Raw genomic sequence first — 25,141 nt, forward strand, 5'->3', positions numbered from 1 at the left:
TAGTCAGCTGCTATCTGTACAAGCTTTACTGAACTGCCCCCATTACAGTGCTTCTATCCTCAGACAGGTGGGTCTTTGGAGAGGGGCAGTTATTATGGAATCAAGAATCCATGCATCTCATACAGTTTATAAAAGGATGCTCATAAATAGCTGTAGTTTCTTTTGTCACAGAAGTACAGGACAGCATTGTCCCCTCCCCAGAGCTGGCCATGGTCCCCTTTTCTCTGTCAAATTGATCCACCTTCAGCATGACAAACAGCAGATGAGCTTCTCTTTCTCCTTGATTTTCTCTAGGTAATATAAAATTCAGCATCCAAGGTGCTCTTTTAAAAGTAGGTTACCTCCTGATGACAATAAGAGTTCATATTTGTGCTGACAATAGTGGATGATGTTAGTACTGTGCTGCCTATATTTCAAACAAAACAAAACCCAAAACACCAAGAACAAAAGGTGTCTTTACTTCTTCACTAAAACTCCATCAGTTCGAGTCAAGGACACCTTTCACCACTTCAGTTCACAAACAAATGCTGTTAAGCTCCAACAAAATTGTGAATTGCAGAGCAAAGCACTCACTATTTTCACAAGACCTGGAGACTTGTAGCTGGAAATATTTTAGAGGATGCTTTTTACTTTCTGTGTAAAATAAAAGCTTGCATTTCTACAGAAAAGATCCATTCTCTGTGTGCCCCCCCCACGCCTCGGAGCTGTAATTCCTTCAGTACTCCCTGTAAGATCTCTAATCTTTACAGTCAAGCACAAAAGCTGCTAATATAAATATTTGCAATACTATCATATGCTGGAGAGTCTTGAGTGATGAACTGTTCTGTAATTTGCAGCCCACTAGCTGTGGGTGCTGTTTCCATTATATGGAAGGAATGTGGTAGTCTGACAGAAAGCATTAAACAATGGGAAGGTTTTACACAGTGCTAAGTACAGGGGTTTGCCACTTCAGTGCGAAATACTACAATGTATTTGTACTACTTCTAATAAGACAAGGATAAGTAAATCAGGGTCACCAAGTGGACTGTTCCAGTGAGTTATGAAAGTGAGAGTAACAAACTTGAATTTACAATGCATGCCCTTTAGCTAAATCTGAGATTTGTTGCAGTTATTTTGGCCTTATTAAAGTATAATATTAACGTCCATAAGAGAAAATTTGTTATTCCAAAGACACTTCTATACCAAACAATGCTATATTTAGAGACAATAACTATCTCGCATTGCATAATCTGGCATTTGTACCACAAGGGAGTCATATGGCATTATTCACTAATGACAGGAAGGCTTCTGGCTCCTTTTCCTGGTGTAATAAATATCCCTTTAGAGCAAGCAAACTAGACGGGGTGTACCACAGAGCTGCAAGCTTTTTTTTTTTTTTTTAATTGCAAATTAGTGAAAACAGTGTTCAAGTCCTTTTCATGAGACTTATTGCAACTGGTATGGTAGGAGTTAAATTCTATCGGACTTTTAAAATCAGTAACAGATCAAATACAACTACCAGATCAATGCTGAAAATTCACCCTGAGCTTAAGCACCAAGAAGCACCTGTTTATGTCTGATGCTCTATGCAAGTCCAGCAAACTAAGACTTAGGGGATGAAGTACCCATAATAATAGAAATCATTACTACAGACTGCAAATACTATGGATTTAGGCTACGGTTGCTTTGGCTGAGATGAGATTTCACAACTATTCCATGACTGGACTGGTCTTGGGCTAAAGCACGCCATGAATCAACAGTTCTTGGCAAAGCTAACTTAAGGTTCTTCTCTTCAGGAGGCCTTGGCAAGTGGAGCATGACTATTAGGCAACATCCTTAGACAACAGCACTGGTTAAATAGAGGAAACTAAGCATTTAGGAGAAAGTAGATTTTAAAACAATAAGTTTTGCATACATCTATAGTGCCTAAATCCTCAGGTGAGAGAAAAAAAAGTCTGCCTACTTTCTTCAAACTTCCCAGGAGAAGTGCCTTCTGTTTTCTCTCTCCCTTTTGTGAGATACTTGGCCTTTTTAAAACTTGCCAGAATAGTTCTGATTGCCTGTGTTCTTTTTCCTGTCCTAGTTAAAAGTAGTTTTGTCAGTTTGATGATTCTTCCTCATTCTCAAATAGGTTAATGTTTTAGCATTGGTCCTTTACAACTAAATGGTCTGCAGTAACATGGCCTGTAACAGAACTCTTCTGCATGTGCTTTTTCTTCCTCCGTTTTTTCTTTCCCCAGACAGTCAATCCTCTCTTATGTTAAATCAATTTGACTGAAAAAAATAATAATGGAAAAACATACCACCACCCCCAAAAATAACCAAGTAAGCATGTGGTATTCCTGTGTTATTGCAGAACAATCTCAAATCCATCAGTGTCACTAGGAATCTGTTCTTCCAGTGGATTGATTCACAAAGGAAAAGCGATGGGTGTCTCTAGGAGGTTCCTAGCCCAAAACAGCACTGTTGGCTGCAGGTGTGTAGCTGAAGGGTGGAACACAGAACAGCAATAGAACAAGTTTCGCACAAAATCTCCAAAGCTTACAAAAATATATCTCTGAAAATCTAATTGGAACATCTAAGAAGGCTTCAGATATCTATGAAGTTAACAGTTTGCTACCTTGAACCACGTCTTTATGGTCTCTGACTTGATAATGCTCTTAATTCCTCCATTTTTGGCCTTTACCCCTCTGCCGCTTGGCTGCCAAGAACTTCTGGCAAGCTTCCTTTTCAATCTATGAAATGCTTTTGAAGGATTTGGATGGGTGTTGATGGGATAACCTAGATTATCAGTAGCATTGACTCATTAATTCCTTTTTCCTCACAGAGCGTTATAAAGGTATTCCTTATTCAGGTGCCCTGTTAGAGTTTTTCATTTTTCTTGAAAGATGTCAAAATTAGTCTCACAGACATTGGCCTAATGTTATTTGTAACAAATAAAAGAAGAAGGTTGCACCAGATAGCAGTTGGACATTGTCCTCAAAAGACTTGCAAAAATGGAAAGATTTGATCCCAAATGCACTGCTTAACAAAGTTTGTATTTAAGAACTCGGGGCTGGGAAGATAACTCATGTAGCTGCTTCTCATTAAGATACAAGTGTGCAATAACATAGAATGCAGAAAATTAAATCTCCATGGTTTGTGGCATTTTGCCATTTACCTTCAAGTTTCGAAACAAAACAAAAACCCCACCAAACAGCAGAAAGTGATAAAGAAAAGAAACACAACCTAAAGACTGTGTGAAATAGTGTGGCAATAAGTAACAAAAGCCAAACATTTCAGAGCACTAATCAGTGCCCAAAGCCCTTCTCTCACAGTCTCCTGAGAAAACATCCTCACACCACATAGCAGAGACATTCTTCAACAGAGACCAAGTCATCCTTCTCTCTGAATTTTGTGGAGTTTAAGTTAGAAAATTATATCCAGAATCCCCTCTTTGCAAAAGGACAAAAACCCTAAAAAACTGCTAGCCAGTTCTTTTTAAAGAAGTTTCTCTAACACTGTAAAAAGTATATTGCTTCCTTTTTATACAGCAGAACTGCTCTGCAACAGGTAAATACATATGTTCTTTTATATTTTTCATGCTCTGGATAACACATCAAGGCATTTTATAGACATCAGGTCAGTGCTGACACGTAACCATCGAAACCATCAGCTGCACAGAAAGTAACAACCCGTCTCAACTCTATCCAAACGTAGGAAAGGAAGACAGACTGCATCACATTGAAAGTTCACCAGCCTTTTTAATAGAGGGAACATGATTATTTATACTGGATGTGGCCAATCCAGACAGGCTAAAACAACTAGAAATTGCACAAGATCTTTAAGTACAGGAACCAATACCCATACCTATTATAACATTATTTAGGCCATTCTGAGTGGATACCAAAGAAGGAAAAACTAAGTCCACAGATACATGAATGTCTGCCTTAGCTCCCCTTCCATACCAGCTGGGAGAAGTCAGGCTGACTCCAACAAACACGGGACTGGAAAATGAAGCCTGCCATGACCATTGTGCAGGGTGCTTCAGGCACAGTTTACTTCTCTCATCATTTACAACGCATATTCTGATGAAACACTACCATTGCAATCTGCTCTAAAAGCCCCAAATAAGATTCCAATTTTTTTTATGCATATTGGCAGACACATATTTTATACAAACATGATTTTCCAGTCAGGTTGTAATGCCATCTCAGAGTAAATTTTTGCAGTTAAGTTATAAACCCCTGAAAGCAGCATTTTATAATGGAAATGCTGATACAAGCTTAACCAGAGCAGCAAGAAGAGTGCCATACACTATAAAAATAAAAGTGAATCATAAAGCAGTTAAGGTTTGATTACTATAAAATACCTGGGCTTCAAATTTTGTTTCAGACTTTTTTTTTTTTTTAATTACTTATGACCTAGAGATACTTTTTGGACAGATAGTGTCTAGGGAATTAGATCAAAGATCCTTTTTGTAACTTCAGAATATGGCACTAATATGTTCGATGGTCTCCTTCTAGCATAAAACATGAGACTTTGAAAGTTATTTGGTCTACTTGTAAATAACAGTGTGAAGTAGAGCTTGCAATTAAAGTGAAACTCCTTCTCTAAACTCCAGCCAACCAAAACTGAGATTCATAGGGGTAAAACAGAAAAAAATAAAAGAAAAAACCTCCCAAGATTTCAAAGATGCCTGGTAGGAATATTCCTTAATTGAGCCATGCTTTAGAGCTGCATGGAATTGTTCTTATTAAAAATTAAATAAGAACAGAGGAGAAGAACATGGGAGCTTTTGAGAGATTAGAGCTTTGTAAGATTTACTTAAAAGGTTTCTATTAGACTTCAGGGGTTCTCTCACATATGAAAAACTCACCTACACAAAATAGGCTGAAAAGCTAGGGCTCCATCTATTAAAAGCCACAATCAATTGATTGGAAAAAAAGACTTTTTTTTTCTTTTTCCAAAACAGTAGTACTGTTCATATTGAATCCACGTGTTTTCTTTTTTTGCTAAATAATCACCACGTTTTTTAAACTCAGTATGTTCATTTTTAACCTACATTTCTTCTTGATTTTTCCTATTTAACTGATTGAGAACCATTTCTGTTTGTCTGGGCTTCTCGCTGCTTTCTTGCTTCCTACCTAACAGTTTGCAAGGGGCTGAATTTCGTCAGAGAAGCGCACACAAGTTACCTTACACTGACCACATACTGTGAGCTCAGTATCCACAGGGGCTAAAGCTACTGGCTCTCTGGAGAATAAACTTCTAGAGGGTGAACAGTATGCGAAATGTGGCTTGAAGATCTTGCTGCAAATGCAGGCCCTTCTGGAATTTTATCACCTTTCTTCAGTTAAACTGCAGGTTTGCTTTGAAATCCTTAAATATGCCACCTGCTATGTTATTTTGGAATCCACCTGCAAAAAATGAAGCTTTAAGATTCATCAGATGGGGACAAAAAACATTCTCAGTTTTTTGGCTTCCATCTGTGCTAACCCTGCCTTAGCAAGTGCACCTTCTGCATCATGCCAAGCTTTGAAGTATTGGCAGACTTTGGGGATTTCACAAATGAAACACTTAATACTTCTGGGCAACCCAAGGAGCTTTGCTGATCTTTGTTCATATTACGTTTCTAGCTCATTCAAGTTGGCTCACAGACCAATTTCCCATTAGGTTTTTATCAAAATCTCAAATGACACATTACCGACCTGTTCTCCTCTCTGCAAAGCTATTGCATGTTTTAAAAGGAGCTAATCCTGACTCCCACATAACTATCAATAAGCATTGGAAGCTTTAAAAGATGCGACTGAATGTGGTTTGGGTTGATGTTATAGGTCCATTAAAAAAAAAAAAAAAAAAACAGGAGTAAAAGGACTGCTAATTAACGCAATATATACTAATGTAAAAGCAATACGCTCCTTTAAACCAAAGCATGCAATAAGGCTTGTATCTCAATGATCAATCAGAAGAAGACTGCTCAGAAAAAATAATATACTGAGTAACAAAATATGTAGGTTTTTATGGGTTTCTGGGCTGCCCTACCCAGTTTGCTTCAGCAAACCCAGCAGCCTACCTGGCTGCAGACCCTCTGTGGCTCAGGGGACTTCCAGAGGCTGCAGCAGTTCTCTCTATCCCACATCGATATTAAAATGCATTGCAAGTGAACTATTAGCGAACGCAAAAAGTTCAGTTTTTTGTCACCTCCACTATGGCAGTCTGAAATCTCTGCTACAAGGGAGATTGTGAGGGTGTTAAGAGGAAAAATTGGTCAATCCAGGTTCCTCCCAGAACTGTTTTGTCAGGACAGAGGATATGGAGACTAAGTCCTGGTATTTTCAGCTCAGGAAGGATTTGCTAACTGATCTTTATAACCCCTATCCCTAAAGCACAGAAATGATTAAAAGCAAGTAAGGAGGAAGAAAAAGATGCTACTTCTGTGCCCAGTTCTTCTGGGAACCATGTTACATCTGCAGCCCATCCTTCTGGGAACAGCATTTCAGAGCTGTTGGTGTCTGCGTTTTCTAGGGACTAGAGATGAGCAAAAAACTGAAATGAATAATTTAATCTGCAGGTTTAAGCTTTTTTTTTTTTTTCCTACTTATACTACTGTTATTAACACATTATGGTTTGACTTCATTGTCTTTTATTTCATTACAATGAACAAATGCTCTGAAATTTAAATGGGAAATAGAATATAGAAAATAATTAAAAGCAAAGCATAGTTAACAATAGAAAGGAACTGAAATTAAGAGCACTCAGCAAATTATAAGGAAGGCTTACAAAATATTTCAGTAAAGAGGACAGAAGACACCAAGTGGGTTACATAAACAGAGAGAAAAGACGAGGCACTGACAGCACGAGCTGCAATAAGGAGCTGAGCAATACAGAGCAGCACACTTTTAAAGACCTCAGCATCAGACCGATGCTGACATGGTGGAGAGATTTTGCACAACAGCAATCAACATGTTTTGCAGGTGAGAAGGACAAAAATGAATATATGTAGGTAGATTTTTTGAGCACGTGCAAGTGTAGCTAAGGGACAGATTAAGAGTGGAAAGGTAAGATCTCTGGTACAATCAATTGTTATAGAAAGGTGTACAAATGACAGGAAAAACTGTGAGCAACCTAAAAAGTATAACTGGAATAATGGAAAATTCAGGATTAGTATTTATATAGGAATTTGAATTAGTGTTACTGTGAAAGTTTACCAGCCCAAGAAACAGCATCACAAATGAAATAGATCTTTATACTACATCCTAACTAAAGCAGCATGTCTAACCTGCAGAACTGTGATAGAGAAGCAGCGAAAGAGAAAAATAAACTATATTAACACCCCTAACAAACTTCTACTATGCACATTGACTCTTAACACCAAATGTATGTTCTTCCTATGCAATACTCCTTTATTCATTTAGTATCGTATTCTTACTTTCAATGTAACTGACAATTACAATTTTTGACAAAATCAAAGATTTACTTTATGTACATTTTTTTTTTTAAAGGGAAAGGTAAGCACACTTAGAGAACACACGTCTATCCTACAATTAAACTCCTTCCCTGTTTTAATATTCTGTAGTTTTCTTCATATCTATATGAATTTCATATTGCAACTGTTAGGCTTTATAGCCTGAAGTACACAAAGTCATTCTATGGGAGTCTGGTAAACCCCAAGCAAATTTGAGCAAGATCTAAACATATCTGCAAATTTTGTTTATTTTTGTTTTTAAATCAATAGCCTTATAAAAAATTTGATGGTTAATCATCTTATTGATTTACGCATTTCTAAAGAACTTTCTAGGAGTTATTTTCTTAAATCCTTAAGATCCTTTCTAACAAATGACACACTATGACCAACACCATAACAAAGGAAATTAAGTTTTCTTACAATCCTAAAAACTTTTAAAATATTTTTAAAAGCTTAAAGGGATGTGTGTATATATATATATATATTTTGTGCAAGGCAGGCTGCCTTGTAGTCACAGATTTTTAAAATGATTTCAATGAACAGCTCTGCTCTTCAGTATTAACTCACATAATCTACTCCAAGGCTTGCATATATCTTGGCATAGAACTAGGATAACAGGAGATATTTATAAAAGATCCACAGCTCATTTTTTCTTCCTTTAAATAGGGGGTAAAAAAAGTTGTCAGGAATTTACCATTTTCTGGTCTGAAGAGCCACCAAAAAAAACCCAGATGGAATACAAGTGTTTTTTTTTTTTTTTTTTTTTTTTTTTTTTTTTTTTAAAAATCTTTCATAGTTCATATTGTTAAAGAAAATTTCTTTTTGGATGTAGTATTTTACTTGAGAACCTATTTTTATGATAAATTCCGTTCATGAAAATATGAACAAAGGTGAAATGGATCAGTACATATTGACATGCCAGACAGGGCCAAATATATCAGAACCTTTCTTACTCTCCCCGACATTTTTAAATTCCTTTTTCCAGCAGTGTCAGCAAGTACGGCAGTTTTGTCAGGTGATGGTGTTAATTAATTATATTAAAATGTTGACTAACCACAAAATTCAGTCAAAGAGAATGAAAACCAGCAATGTTTTGCTGAGTTACTCAAATAGGGGACTTCTATGAACTTAACTATGGTTTAGCACATATTTATAGAAGGGGCTATGCTAATGTAAGCCTCCTTGCTCTTAACATTTTGTGCTCCCTATTTAGGGTCATCAACTACTCAGTCAACAGTATTTAAATGTTTACTGACGTGGCATTAGCCTCATACCACTTCCACTGTAAACGTACACCAGAATAGCACACACGAAGTGAATATATCAACATTGTACAAGCGTAACAGACAAAGATTCCAACTGCTGCTGCCATTCACTTTGATAAAATAGTGGCCATGAATAATTAGTATTCATTTGCTCTAATTAAGGAATATAGATAATGGAAGCTGGATTTAGAATAGTGTGAAGCAGCTTTCTGGGGTTTGCCACACTCAGGTTGGGCCAAATCTAACCCAAAACTTGGGAGCTGCTTCCGTAAGGTGGACCTAAGGCTGCCAGAGCACCCTGGTCTCCAGAACAGGACCCACAAAGTGTTGTGCAAGGCATTAGAGAGGTTTCTAGCAGCAGACACAGACTGCAGCCTTGCTCAGGTCCTGCACATCTCAAGCACCAGATTCTGTGAATTATGCAGTGCTAAAGGTCGGCATAGCAGATGCACAGATGCTTTTCTTTCCGTGTTATCACACAGCAAGCTTGTATGAGTGAACAAGTCATGTGGAGCAGGTAGAGAGTTTTACAGCTCAGTTTGGTGGCTGATGGGGTGCAGATGATCCCTGGCTTGAGCTGCAGAGAGGAGAGGAAGTTCTGCTTCCTTCTTGGTCAGTACAGTCCATAGCCACAGATGGACTTGGTCAGTGCCTTTGTTCATCTGCTTCAGATGCAAGCCACTGAGGAGCCATCATCACACAGACACCACTGAAATTAAATTCTAAAATCACTTGTATAGATTCTCTTTAAGAAAGGCTAACTATAAGTGCCAAATTACTGACAGACGCTACTGCTCTAAAGCAAACATTTATTCAGAGACCTGTGCTCCCTCTGGGTCTTACCAGACTCAACTGACCAGGATTTTCATCCTGAAGCACTGTGATGGTTTCCCTTCCTCTGTTTAATTACTGCTTCTGACAAAACTGTGGCCATCTCCACATTCAACCTGCAGGTTGAGCCCAGCAAGCTCACACTGCCGCTGCATCCTGACCAGCTGCACTCAGGCAGCAACTATTGGCAGCTACACAGAAGGAAATTTTCAGCTGAGATGCATATATACCTGCCCAAATACAACCCCTCCATCCTCTCTGGGGCTTAAGTAAAGATGCTTGATTTTTGATTTTCTTGAACCACTGGAGGAACACACATAGGCATCCACCTCAAACAAGAAGCAGTTACTGCTGGCTCCTTTTACCTGCCTGCTGAGACTAGGTGCATCCTGCAGCACTTGGCTAAACTCCATCATGTTTAAGCTTTTCACTGCAGGCACTGGTGGAGCAGCACTTTGATTTTTAGCTGCACGAAGGTAGCTAGTAACTGTGCTTATCGTTGCTGATATGAGCTCAAATATTAAAAGTTTATATCAGCTGTGAAAGTTTTTGCAAAGCAAAAAGAAACATACATTTGCAGTTTAAGATCAGAGTATGCAAGAGTAGCCATATGACCTGCATATCTAAACTGAGTTTCACAAGTTTACATCATGGACTTTAGTATCAATAGTTCTGGACATAATGTATCCCATTGACAACTGGAGTTCTGCTGGGAATAACTGGCTAGCAAAGCACGTCATACCTATTATATTATAGATTTTATTTTTCTATCCTTTGAAATTGCAAAATCATTGGCACTTAAAAAAAATTCCCCTAGATTCCCCTTAAATGTTGCCTCTTTGCTAATTCCTCTATATTCTCACTAATTAAAAGAGAACTATTATGCTTGTTAGAAAAGCTGAATGTAGAGTGCAACCAAACGTTCCACCTGTAAGCTTTACAATGGTAAATTTAAATTAAATGAACTCCACAAAATGGATAAAGCTTACCCCCAAATCCTACTTTTTTGTTCCCCTCTATACCTTCTGGGAAGAGGCCAAATTACATACTAAGCACTTCTAAAGGGCTTAATAACACAATCAGATTTGATGTGAAAATGGTTATAGATTCTGCTCTACAGTAGTGTTAGTTGGCTGAGCTATAAAATATCTATATCTCTGTATCAATGATAGATGACCCAGTATAATAAAAGATCTTGACTTGCGTGTATGTTAACAATTAATGGGATGTATAATGTATCACATACTGTGTGTGGAAGGTAATAAAGAGGTGTAAATGAGAATTACACTGGTTAATTGGTGTCATTAATGGTTCTTTTGTTCTGCTAGAAAAGCAGTATCTTACTCTGAAGACGATATTGTAAGGCTGACTGCAGACTTCAAGTCAAGAGTTGAGATGAGTTAAGAATGTCAGTTCAGTTATGAAATTGCTTCTACAGGGATGTTTCCTGACATGAAACCTGCTTAAACCCAGATTCAGTCCTGCCTATCAAACAGGCCCCTTTCCTTCTCTCATGATTGCCCTCAGACCTCAACCTCGCTTTGCAAAGCAGCCCACTGCATGGCTCCCTCTCGTACAGATCAGACAGATGCTCTCCAATGTTTTCCAGACAGTCATTGTCCTGTTTTTTTTTTTTTTTTCTTTTCCAAATAAACTGTCATCTGCTGACCCTCTCTGCCTATCCTCTCCATCCATGAAGCACAAACAGCAAGTCACTGAGGTGTTACCTCTGTGATAACCAATTTTCCCCATCTTTTTTTTTTTTTTTTAATAATAAAAAATGTGACCCTCTAGAAAAGTATTTTGAATTTCAAAGAGCTTTAAGCCATTGGACATACAGAGAAAAGAAAATCTTGACTAAGAGTTATCGATTATCCTCCTTCCATGAACTTAGCTGGAAACAGAAGAACACAGCACAGAAGAAACACTATTGTAAGGAATAAAGATGAAGAGAAAGAAAACAACTTTCCAAGATCAGGGCAGAAACTAGGTGCAGAGATAAGAATTGTGTCTGCTGTTATAGCAATGTTTCTTTTTGTGATTTGGAAGACCAGCTTTACAGCAGTTGGTAAATTAAATTCTACAATCATCAGCTGGCTAGAACTTGTGTAATTCTTTTTGTACAGGGCTCTGAACATTTTATGAAAGATTGCTATAATTCCAGCTATTCTGATACACAAGTAGAGGAGTTAAATACTTTCTCCCAGTTCAGAGAGGAAGCTGGTACCTGGGAGTGAAAGCCAGGTTTCCAAACCCCACTCTATCCACAAGAATATGCTGATATACCTCTACGGAAGGAAAGAAAGCATGTGAAAATGCAAAGCACTGCAAAGCCCCCGTCACTTCTATACAAATCTACCAGCCAGTGGCTCTTACTCGACAGCTTGGGAAAAGAGCCAGCAAACATACATCATTTTAAAGGTGAAACCTACTAACCACACCAAAAAATATTTAGCAATTATAATAAAAGATACCTTTTTAACGAGTGACTTTTTAATCAGCTCTACAGTGCTGTAAATCAAACCGTGCAGGATGTTTTCCAAAAGACTAAGTGCTAAGCCCCTGAATTTAAATGGTCTGACAAACGATGGGCCATATACTGCCCACTGACACATCAGGAGCTCTGTAGTGGATTTAAGGCAATGCAGAACTCTATAAAATCACTGTATCATATTCAGAGTTTTGATTTTTACATCCTTCTTCAGTATTTGTGTGTTAATTTAGTGCTTGTGGAAGATGCCAGGCATAGTGAGGTCCTTTCAAGCCAAAGCATTGGCTCAGCAAGTAATGTAAACCTCCAGATAGGCTTCTAAACTTGGCTTTCAGTGCTAAACATTGTGATCAAGTAGACAGGTATATCTATACAGGCAGGCTTTGACTGATGCAGAATCAATCATCCTATGCTCTTGGTTTGGTGGCCATGAGTGCGCCCCTTCAGAAAGTGAGCTGAGATGTTTCCTTAAGTCTGCCCCTACCTGCATCTCTAGATACAGCTAGAGCTGTGCTCAGTTTAAGTCTTTTGACTTTGCTGTACTGACAGCTGTGAAAGACAAGTGTGAAGGTCAAATACACAAGATCTTGACTGAAAGCTTTATGCCTAATCTTAAAGTCTCCAAGCCTAACAAGATTTTTTCCAAGATATATGTCCTAAACAGTGACAGACCATACAACAATCTTTTAAAGTATACCATCATTTGCACTGTGTCTGAGGCCAAAACCAGGATCACCACCCCAGGGTGGCAGCTGCTTGCTGAATACCTAGGCAATGAAAGACAACATTTACCCACAGGAAGAAGGCCCAGATTTTTCAAAGCTGTTTAGTCATTGCTGTGACCACTGCTGCTAAATCTAAGTTACCCGGATTGTTAGTTTACCTTCTGAAAAGTGACCTGGGCACACTGGAAAGTTGACTTCAAACATCACTTTTAGGAAATTAATTGAAACCATTACAGAGATGAAAACAAACTTCAGTAAATCTAGCTTAACTCACTTCTATAGAAAGTTGTTGCTGGAATGGGATGCCTAAAAAATAACAATCATTTTCAGCAGCTCCCTTTAGTGCTCTGACCAATGCCCTATTTTGCTTATACATGAAACCAGCCTTGAACCCCAAATCAGTATAATCCCACATCTCACTGGAGAGCATTAACTTTTTCACATTCTCACACTACAGAAATCTGTGGGTTTTAAAATTTTCAGAGCATTTTGAGTACATCGTTTCTCTTGAACAAATTTGCATAACTAAAAGCAAACAGGCAACATAAAAATGCATTTGTGTGATCATCATTTTAAGGGGTTGACTAAAACCTTTTTAGGGAGACAATTAGAAATGCAGAGGGAGTGTGGCTGATTTATGTGTGTGACAGATTCACTAACTACTCTGTCTTGGTATATTCTGAGCTCTCCATTCCCATCATTGATGGTAAACACTCCCATTAAATATTTCTCTTTTGACCTGCGTACTTATATTTCATTAGCATACATTACACATGGGCCAGTATAAGAGCAACTTATCCAAACTCAAGATATGTGGGTGCAGTTAGTTTTGTGTGCAAAGCTGCACCAAAAAATGGAAGATAGCTATAGAATACAACTGCATTCTGGGTAGTATAAGGACAGTATTTCTAAACAGTTCTGAGATTATTTAATCTTAAACTGTTTACTGTTTTTTGCATATGCTTATAATTGGATGAAAAAGAAAGAACAGCAAGCTATTTAACTGTTTACAAACCATAACAGCATAGGAATTTAAGTACACACATTTGGCACATCGTGTGCCTTCCCCTCTAATGGTCTTTCACTGCAGCTTTCCTTCCTAGTTTAAATGCTTCCAACAAGCAACATCATTTTTCTTAGTTATCTCTCCTGGAAACATCCTCTTCAGATAAATCTACAAGCAACTGACTGTATGTTTATTAGTTATTTGGTCCTTTTTCAATTTTTCAAGTAACTCTGATTTCTCACCCATAATTACTGCAGTCATCCAAATGAAGACATTTCCTCAACACCCAGTGATGCAATTTACTAATTTAACACCTGCTTTTGAGAGTAGGCTTTACCTAAAATCCATGAACACATCCATCAGCAGTTCTGAATGTGCACTGCCTTCTTGAGGGGCACTCAAGAAGGTCTTGTGAACTTGCTGTTCTCTTTGTAACAACATGGAGTAACAACAGGGTACTTGCTAGAGCTACGACATTTTACTAACTTGGCAAAGACCATGCTGCTAAGGCAGGATATGGTCTTCACCATCAGAGACTTCTGATCTAGGGCTCACCTTGCAATGCTGTCTTAGAGAGAATGGTGGAAAGTGAAATATCAATGACATAGTAGTCTGTAATATAAGCCAGACCCTATTCTGACCCCTGTTTAGGAATTACGTTGTACATGTCATAAGAAGGAAAAGTATTTTGATTTAAAGTAACAACCTCATCGTGCTTATGTCCAAGTTCTCACACTGGCTGCAGAAAAACTTAGCTCACACAGTACAGTATACACATCTACCTCACAAACAGAAAGGAGCGAGTACTTACGCCTACATTCTTGCCCACTCTATTGAGGCAGCAGTCCAATTTCAGGAGAGGTTTTGGATCCAGAATTGCAAATGGATTTGATCCCATAAAAGTTCATGTATACTGCTGTGAACATTATGCTTTCCACAGTGGTTAATAATATCTGAAAGATCTAATAGAAAAATGCATCTTATTTTAAATAAAGATATCAGTCAACAATACGCATAAATACTAACCCTTCCCTTTTTATTCTCCCCCCCCTTTTTCTTTTTTTTCTCTGTCAAATAACTCCTGCAAAGAGACAAGCCCACACAGACCTTTATGTTTACAGGGTCTTATAAACTTTAATGGGACTTCTGATGGGCAGAAGGGCAGTCACTGCAGGACAGCAGCACTGCTCGCTGCAGCTGCTTGCACACGTCCCCAGCAGCCCATCTCACTTTTCGCCTGGGCTCCGAGAATAGTCACCTCTGACACTGCCAAAGGTAAACCACATTCAGAGGACAGGAATAACAATTGTAACATTCAGTATGTCACCAGAGTCCATTATCCTTTTATTATTCCTAGTTAGCCTGTCAGGAAACATTTGCTACATACAATAGTGAAAAAGCACGGCACCAAGTGAATAACCAGAGACTAATCCTGACCAACCTCCATTTGTTATTTCACCCTGATTCTTACAGGATGAGTTTCTAACAGAAGGGGCAAAAGGATATTTTGATATTCTTTCATCCTTCCTTGTGGTTAGGTTTTCTATCCTGCAATCCTATTATTGACAATCCAGATAAAAGCAAATTTGTACTCCTAGTTCAAGGATATGGCCCAGGACAGCTCGCTCCAGACTGTCACCCTGCATCTGCTGCAATTCTTTCACAGAGTTTTAGATTTGGCACAGGGATTTTAATTTTAGTTGCTATACTCTGATCTCAATCCAGATTAGGTTTAAAGCTAATGATCAACAACGAACCAAGTTTACTTCATATTATAAATCTCACTCAGTGTGCAGCAGCTCTTAAGGAAAATAGGCTTTTATAGAAGATTTTTTTTTTTTTTTTTTTTACCCTATAAACTCCTCATCTTAAGACAAGACCATTCCAAAATTCCAGTTCCATTTAGTTGTCATTGACTCCTTCACAGAGCTCAGTGCTGAAAAGTACACATCACGCTGCCTCAGAAACCAGGGAAAGACTTGAAAGTAAAGCTGCAAGGCATACACAAGAGGCTCACAGATGATAGGTGTATTACAATATATTTTGTTCTCTGTATGAAACAATATTCCACTAATATTGATAAGAATTAGATATGCACGTCTAGAGGCAGAAGCACACATTTGTTTGCCTATAAATCATTTTTTAAGTTCAGGAAATAAATGTGTCAGTATTGTTTTCACAGACATCTTAGATTCAGGTGACATCATGAAGACCAGAGTGCTCTGACTGGAAAATAATTTCTGTTTCAGGCACATCATTTCTTTGAAGCGAAGAACGTGAAAGTTTATAATGCTCACCTAGAAATGAGTAATAATTTATTACTTATAGAGATGTCTGTGCTCTGAAGTGTATAGGACATGGGATGAAATTCAGGACCTATTCAAGTTAAAAACAAAACTGCTGCACTTTAGAAGGGTGGTAGTTTACTTGTAGACTCTATAGTTTAGAGTCTACAAGCAGATACTGGACTCTGAAAGGTTTAATTGAAACTTTAGAGAAGAATCAGACTGTATCAGGGTAGAAGCCTTTCTCTGATTTTAGGAATCACTTGACCGGGTTGAAGCAATGTGTTGCAGTACAATGCATCTCCAGAAACATCAGCGAGTAATATTTCTTTAAACAATTAATGAGAAATATTTAAAAAGCCACAACAAAAACAAACAAACAACAATTAAACTTGCATGGACACGGGACAAACAACAAAAATAAAAGTAACACAAAGTAAACCAATTTGTTCTTAAGGGAATCAGAAATCAGGTTCTCATCTACAGGCACTCATAACAAAAAACAAAGCACACTGACAGTGCCCTTTTAAGTGTACAAGCTTTCTATACTGAAGAATATAGTCTGGTTGAAATTAGTATAAATCTCACAGTGTATTAAAGCATCAGAAGATGAGGGTAGCTATGGTAATTCTAGCACTTTATTAAACACCAGACAAATTGAAGAGCACATTTCCTGCTTTTTGAAAGAAATGAATGATATCTTCTGATTGGGGAATGCTAAGGGCAAAGGAAGCTGGCTGAAAAGGCTTAAAAACAGTACTGCAGTACATTTATCAGGACATTTAGTGTGGCTTTTCATGGGAAAATGGTGGAAGGAGAAGGGGGGAGTGATTTTTATTGCTAAAATTAATTTTATTGCAGTGCTAACTAACCCTCTTCCCCCCTGGAATCATACACAAATAAAGAAAAATGACAGGGAATGCTATTTCTTTTGTGCTTTTTCAGTACTCGCTCGTGTTTTCAACAGCACAGGGCTAGACCTGAGCTGTGCACTGCACCAGTCTTCTGCCCAACAAACTACAGCACGGAAAACAGATATATAAAGAACGAACAATCTGATTAAGAAAAGTACATTTATATTTTGACTGGGTTTTATTTTTAACATAAAACATCTTGAAAAAAGTTTTATGATTTAGCATTTATGAATGACTAGATTTTAAGAGAATTGTAATATTTTTTTAGGGTATTTCAGCTCTATGAGTTATTTCTTGTAGATTCAGATAATGACATTATAAATCTTTCTGTGGAGGCAATTACTAAGGCAGAAATGGCCTATTCCCCATTGGCTTTTAGGCTCAGCTTACTGACATATTACAAGCAGGCTTACCATGGTCATTAAAAACTGATCTGGGATTTATTGTACCTCTTTAAACTCTCAGTACTTTGAAAAGTATTGAACAGAAAGGAATACAAGGTGAAGTTACAAAGAGATTCAACGAAGCAATCAGGGGAAAAATAGGCTTAATTTATCCCAGTAAGGCCCACCAGAAGCGCCACAAAAATATTTGAAATTGAGCTTTGAGTCCTTAATAGAGATCACTCACAATAGCTATTAATCATATCAAATGGATACACTTCTAAACAGAGGGTTTGGGAACATAAAGGACATCAACATGAGATTACAGGGCAGAAAACAAAGCCAAGATTTTGACTGCCAATAATGACAAAATAGCTGCCCAATGCAATACACAAGAATGAAAAAATTCAGCTACAGCAACTTTTGTTGCCTAGATCCCAGTCACCTGCAGTGCAAGCAGGAATTTTATCTATGCCTTATGTTAACATCGGACCTCAGATCATCACATCGTGCTCACATTTCAGGGCAATCTCCGGTGGCCAGCAGCAGGGCAGGCATTTAAACAAATGCCTGAGAGCACAAATGCGCCATCATCTTGTGCAAAGGGATCTAAACGAAGGCCAGAATGTGAGAAACACTAACAATCACTGGATTTGACCAGGACTGGCGTGCTCATTAACAGTCAAAGGTCAGTGATAAAATTTGTTTCATCATCTGTCAGTTAACCTTCAGTTCCAGGTTGCCAATGACAGAAACCGCTTACAGACCTCCTTCATCTGGGACATACCCAAGAGGCTTGGAGCACTTGGGAGATTGTCTGGTGCAGTGCATACTTCTAATTTCTTGGAGCTTTTGTCCCAGGTTTAAAGCTGCCGTTGCAGGAATGAATTGCTGCTTGGGGAGGGTGGTGGGGAGGTACTTCGTGGCTCTTTTATTCTATTATGGTCATCACTGAGAATCCCATTTGTTTTAGGAGAAAAAACCACTGGGGATGACTGGTGTCTCAGTGTGCTATATGGCTTTACAAAATAAAACCATTATTTGTATGTTGCTGTAAGGAGATGATCAAGCCCTCAATTCCATCAACAATTCTGTTACCAGACCACAACTGCCTGAAAAATGTCTTTTTTTTTTTTTTTGAGAGAGATTCATTTTTGGTTTTAATTCTCAAAAAATAAGTGTTAATTTAGATATCTTTCTAGAAAACTATAAATGGACGTCAGATTTTCAATAGCAAAAGGTTTGGTACATTTTGAAAACCATACTACAGATATATGAAGGCTGTTGATCTGGCTTGTAAGTCAGAATGCTGTACAATACATTAGGTTGGTCAACATTCATTTTAAAGAATATTTTAATATAATATTAATTTCAAGCCTGAAACCAACTTGTTACAGGTAGTCTAAAAACACAGCCTTCTCGTTAAGTTTGCATTTTCCAGAGAGATTTGTCACTCTAAAATTCTCTTTACTTTTCACCAGGAATAAACTGAACTGTATTTGAAAATAATGGCTTTAATTATAATTGGCATATCTGAGCCTACAGCTAGTGCCAGTCACTTTAGTAAGTGACATTACTTACGACACTGGCAAGATCAGAGTCTTTTATCACTTTTTTTTTTTTTTTTTTAATTATTAATAGTAGACCAATTTCCAACCTTCTCTAATATCTGATTATCTCTGGATAACTAGAGATGGGTAAAGATAGAGGCTAATGTTCAGAACTGCCCCCCCACTAGTAATCCCTAAAAATCCACGCTATTCAGAGTACAGTCTTCTCAAGATGAACAGAAATTAAAAGATTTACATCCACTTTGACCAAAGTGGCTGTCATATGATTTCTGTATATAAATCAGGGATGAGAAACCCACACACCAGAACTAGGCACAGCCCATGACCTTAACTCATATTTTTGGCGCATGTTAGCATAAAAACCACCAAAAGTGCCTGACGGAGCTATTCATCACTGTTAAAGTTATGAAGAAATATTTGCTAGAAGTGGCATAGTACCACACCAGAGCCCAAAGGGTGAGAGATAAAGGTTAGCTAGAGAAAGGAGGCGGCTAGTTGAGGCTGGGTAGCTCTGCGCTTGATGCAACACCTAAAGGATGGTCAGATGAGGGGTGTAGCATTGCATTATTCTGTCCCTTCTCTTCCTCCTCATGTATTTGCTCTGCTAGGCAGCCCAACTTAGGCTCGTGTTCAGTGCAGAACTAGCAAAACTAATAGTTAATCATTAAGAATAGAAACAATGGATGTTTGTTCTTAGCTAAGTAAACTCAGTAAACTCACAGCTTCCACTACTGGCAAGTGGAGGCAGGTAGACCTGACTGCAGAGCATGGCGCCATACATGTAGGATCTGCCTCCACATATGCAGAATTTGTCTAAAATACTATTTCCATTAAGACAAAGCTTATTCTGACTCGCTCTTCCTTCTTGGAATGTACACAGCATTGATTTACACTTTAGTAGTAATAACTTCAGCTATTAGAGTGCTCTTAGTATCCTTTTTAAATTGGCTTCAAGCATTTGGGGAGTCATTGTCAGGCCATCTAGAATGTAGATAAAGGGATCCTATGGCAGAGTAATATTCTGTATAAACTCCAGTCGAGGGACGATGATATATTTCCCATAACTCTTGCATTGCGTGCATTCCGATAACATGTGGACAAAGTGTTCCAGAATATATATTACATCACCAGCCTCCTTATCATTATTCAGAAACATCAGCAGAGTGAATCCTGCTCAGAGTCCAGGAGATCTGCAATGTAATTTTGCTTTTAGAGAAGACCTTAATCACCCAATGATTATTTTGACTGTTAGTACCAATGTTATCTCAGGCATAGCTTGACATTTGAGTGTTTGCATCTGAATCCCTGAGTTCTTTCTTTCAGCATCCTTAGCTAGGTAACATTATGTTGAAGAATTATTTTTAATGTATTTTCCATAAAAAAAAAAATCTAGAAGCATCAACTATACTATATCAGCAGAGTCACTACTTTAAGACAGACTTTACTGACATGCCCAATTCCTGATATTCCAGAAATGAGTGAATAGCCTTCTAACATGCTTAATTCTGTAAGCAAAACCATGTAAGAATTAACCTTTTCATATCTGTTGAAATTCTCTGGTTAATTTCAAAATTGACTTAAATTTAATGGTGTAACATCAGCTGCAAAATACAAGACCCCACTCCATTCTCTATCTTTTAAATTCTAGAAGGGCTAAAATTCTGTCTTGTTTCCTTTAGCTCCTAATGAATATCATAAGTATTTCTTCTTAATTTCAGGGAATCATTTTGCATATTATACAAGATTATTTCATGCAAATAGCTGAAGTTTGTCAGACTAGTAGAAAGAAAAAGGATAGGCCATTGAAGATGTAAACTTAAGAATGCTAATTTGTATTTTTATGTGATAAACCTAAGGAAAACTATCAAAGATAAATAAGATGAAGTTTTGTGAATGTTGATTGCTCGATATAAAATGTGTTCTTATTTTCTTTTCCCCCTCTTGGGCAAACAATTATACAGAGACAAAATAATAGCAGACAAAATTTTAAGAAAGATAGAAGTCAAGAGTAACATAATGATACTGTAGGTCAAATTTGTGCCTGTAAATATATTACAAGAATGAGGTTGAGACTACTGCAACTAGCAACAAAGAAATATACAAATGTACACACCTGCATTTTACCTTTGCATATGCATTGTTAATTTTTCCTAATCATTTTTACCTATTTCCCAAATGTTTCACCATGAGATGTCCTACCTGACAGCTGAGTTAGAAGTGTAACTGCTGCACATGCAGACAGAAGTGACTTCTGTGGCAACACAGATTCATAGACAGTGTCCAAAGCTTTGGCTCTTCTCTGCTTACAACACATGGTGAACCTACAGGAACAAGGAATAGCGCTGCTCAGAGCTCAATACAAGTAACACCTCTGCCAGCCCTGCTCACACAGAACCAATTTGTGGAGTATATTGTCAGAAGGGATGGAAAAAAATCCCTCCAAACATGAACAACACTTTTATGTTGTTAGGTGGATTGCAACACGCAAGTTAGAAGAGTTAACTGGGCAGTTTCAGAAGTAAAATCCAGAAGATAGACTCCCTCAAGACAAATCAGAGAAAGAAAGTAGAGAAAGAAAGAATCATAATTTATGTAGTCTTTTACTTTGTCTACAAGCATGAAAGCCAGCAATACATCGTACTATGGTAAGGAGTTTTGTTCCAAAGAAAAATCCTTTTTGGTTCGGAGAAATACAGTTGTTATAGAATTTGTCAGAACATCCATGAAGGACATATGTAATCTCAAAAATATCCCTAACGTGGATAAGGTAGTTTCATAAACAACCATGAGCCTGCCCACCTAGGTGGGGGCAGCACTGAGAGGGAAAGGCACGTTTTTGAGACACAATGAGACTAAGATATTCCACTGCCTTCCTTCAAAGTCATTATGATAAAAGGCAGTCAGCTGATAAAAGTTTAGCTTGAAAAATTTCCACAATAGTTTGATAGTGCATGCATGCAAACATTTCCACAACTGTGAAAAATAATGAATAATTTGGGGCTTAGGAAGTTTATTTTGGAATACTTATCAAAGTAGACCTTGTTTTCTCAGAAGTGCACATGGAATAGAGTGAACTGAAGCTTCTGTAAGGTTCTTATTGTAAACCATATAATCTTGCTGATCTTGATGTCATACCAAAAGAGTTCAGGTACTTAAGGAGACTCAACGATTCCTGCTAATCTAATCTCTGGGGCATGTTACAACTTTCAAGTGTCAACTGATACCTTCTGCAAGCGAACTAGATGACCTCTAGAAGTCCATTCCAAACTAAATTATTCTATGATTCCACAAGCATTTTGAATCATTTTTTTCTGTGCTGTATCACTAGTGTTGAGAATGCTGTTTAGCATGCTTAAAAATGAACCACGCAGCAACCAAGATGTAGTTAGGAGAATGCAATTTAAAACCCATTTTCTTCACAGATAATGCAATATGTGGTCTTCCCAGGAGTAACTCTCATGACCTATTCCAGTCACAATCCTTATTTATAGGTGGTGATGGAATGAATGAAACCTGCTGCTCCATAGTGAGAAATTTTTGTGATGCAATAACTGAAGCGACCATCACAGAAAATTAGGTCCCTGTATGATTGTGCATGAAAACAACTTAAGGATTCTCTCTGTATTGATTTACAGTAGAGAAATATTTCTCCCTGCTACACAGAAGGCCCAAATTGAATCTTTGATGGAGCAGCTGTAATTTTAAAAGAGCACCATATGTCACCCCACTACATGACAAGAGGTAAGGTGGGGAAAGGAGCAACTCTTCAGAACATGCCCTTTTCCTGCTGATTGGCACAAGAGCTCCTGAATGAAATTCACATTCTTCCAACCCTCATACCTGACTCCAATGACAGTTTAAACTATAAACTCAGGGGAAATAACAGAAACAGCACATTGTGAATAAAGATACTCAACCTCCAGCAGAAAGTGTTTTGGGGTCTTCTCAAGGTAGTGGTTGTAGACAGATCAGTGTTTAACTGTCACAGGTGTAATGATCCTCCCTACAATATCAAACTAGAAAGATCAGGGGCACAAATTTTTTCATGAAAAAAAGGAAGAGTTCCCCTCCAAAGCTAATGAGATTTTAGGTCTCCTGGCAAGGTTTGAAGTTCATAAGAAAATCCAAGGTACAAACTGAGACACAAATGACAATTACAAAAAGAAAATCACACCATGACTAATTTAGCAAAAGGAAGTCCAAGTCGGATTGCTCCAATTTTTCAACTCACTTTATCTTCAAAAGAGAAGGAAGCCACTGGCAGATGTCCTCAGGATGGCCCGTTTGTTTAATCATAGACTGTTTTGGATTGGAGGGGACTTTAAAGATCACCTGGTTCCAGCTACCCTGCCTTTCATTTCACCAGATTGTTCAAAGTCCCATCCAATCTGGCCTTGAACACTCCCAGGGATGGGCATCCATAGCTTCTCACTATTTAATCCCACATTATTTAAAGGGCTAAAGCTCAGAAGTATTAATACTTTTTCTTGAGAAATATTGAAGAATGGAATACCAAAACATGGAACAAAAAGGAATGGGGAAAAAAGAATTTGCTAGGATACTTTTAAAAAGTTAATTTCTCGTAAAATTCTGGAACAGCACTGAAAGAATTATCTGCATTTTATGAAGGTAACAAGACAATGAGTTTGACAGTTTATTCTGAAGACTGTCTGTTGGATGTTAAACCAATTTATTTTTCTTCTACAGGGAGGGAGATTTTGTGGACAAAAAACAACTGATATCATTAACTTTTAAAGAAATTTCTGATTGCTATTTTACATCCTTGTGCTTAAGCTAAAGAAACATGGTTTGGTTAAAACAATGGTAGGGTGAGTACAAAAACAATTTTAAAACTCTACTCAAAGTATTTATCAAAAGGTCACTGTCAGAATGGAAAACTATACCAACAGAGGGGTCTGGGTTTTGTACCATTCAGTATTTTTATTAGTGACCTCATTGATGCTTATTGCATCTGCAGGCAGAACCAAGTTGCAAGTACATTAGAAGACAAGATTAGAATTGAAAATAATTACAACAAATCAGAGAAGTAGTCTGAAAAATAGGATGCTGTTCAACAGGGACTGGTGCATCAAATTTTATGTAGGCAATCAACAATACTTGATGAAGGAATAGCTAAGTAACAACTCTATAGAATTCAGGGCTATATATTATATATTGTACTATATCTATCTAATATAGCGGATGACAAATAACTTCTATCAAAGTTGGATCTTAGATGTGAAAGGTGCAAGAACCAAACCAGAACTCACATGCAAATACTACAAGATTCTTAAAACAATCTTTCATATTCTGCTTAAAATACTTTCTAGATGAAGGCATTCAGTGTTTATTTTCAGAGGTGCAATGCTACTGGTGAAATAGCTCTACTACCAAAAGTGTTGGTTTCAAATTGCTGGTATGAAGTGTTGTTAGCAAGAATGTTAGCTGACTAAGTCCAGAATATTGTTTACTCTAGAAAGAGGATGACAATCAGATTTTGATTCACTTGAACAATAGTTTTGTGAGTATAAATTGTCTGATATTTCATTAAGCCAGTAAGCACAGAAAGAGAAAGGCAAACACCCTTTAAGCTGGTTATAAACAAAGGAAGTCAAGGTAAAAATTGGTTAACGTTAGCTTGGAATCAGATTCTTCACTCATCTATAAGAATATCTTGAATATTGTTATCTTTGCACATCTCAGACATCTAACATTCTATTTAGATACTGGTAGTATGGTCTGATTGAAATGAGAACAGAATTCAATGTTAACAGCATACTGTTACTGGGAAAAGAAACCACCCCTTATACTGTGGTCATTATCTCAATAATAGAGAATCACAGAATGCTCAAGTTGGAAAAAGCTCATCTAGCTCCAGGTAGGTAGCTTAAAGCTCATCTAGTTCCAACCCCTGCCATGGACAGGAACACCTCCCATTAGATCAGGTTGCCCAGGGCCTCATCCAACCTGGCCTTGAACACCTCCAGAGATGGGGGCATCCGCAGCTTCTCTGGGAAACCTATTCCAGTGCCTCACCACCCTCTAAGTTACCTGTCTTTACATTATTATTATTATTTTTTTTCTTTTTTTAAATCTATCTTGACGCTGTCCCATACCACATTTCAAATAAGTAACTTGCTCCAAATTTCACCAAGATGCATGATAAATAATAGCACAAAAACTCATTTCACAGAATTTTCAGCAACACAGTTTTATAAAATGGCATTAACAATTTAAATTATGT

General features: G+C 37.6%; 1 long non-coding RNA gene across 5 annotated transcripts in view; it reads right to left on the reverse strand.

Annotated features, from left to right (window-relative positions):
- The window catches only part of LOC101798355 (uncharacterized), a 258,592-nt gene that overhangs the window by 152,972 nt on the left and 80,479 nt on the right, over positions 1 to 25,141 (reverse strand). For 4 of the 5 annotated variants that reach the window (XR_011804399.1, XR_011804400.1, XR_011804401.1 and 1 more), the window contains one exon: positions 21,097 to 21,218. The exons of the other annotated variant lie outside the window; for it this stretch is intronic. This is a non-coding gene — a long non-coding RNA (uncharacterized lncRNA). The remainder of the gene's footprint in view (positions 1 to 21,096; positions 21,219 to 25,141) is intronic. 5 annotated transcript variants of the gene reach the window in all.

This window comes from Anas platyrhynchos, chromosome 21 (genome assembly GCF_047663525.1).
Source record: "Anas platyrhynchos isolate ZD024472 breed Pekin duck chromosome 21, IASCAAS_PekinDuck_T2T, whole genome shotgun sequence".
NCBI lineage: Eukaryota > Metazoa > Chordata > Aves > Anseriformes > Anatidae > Anas > Anas platyrhynchos.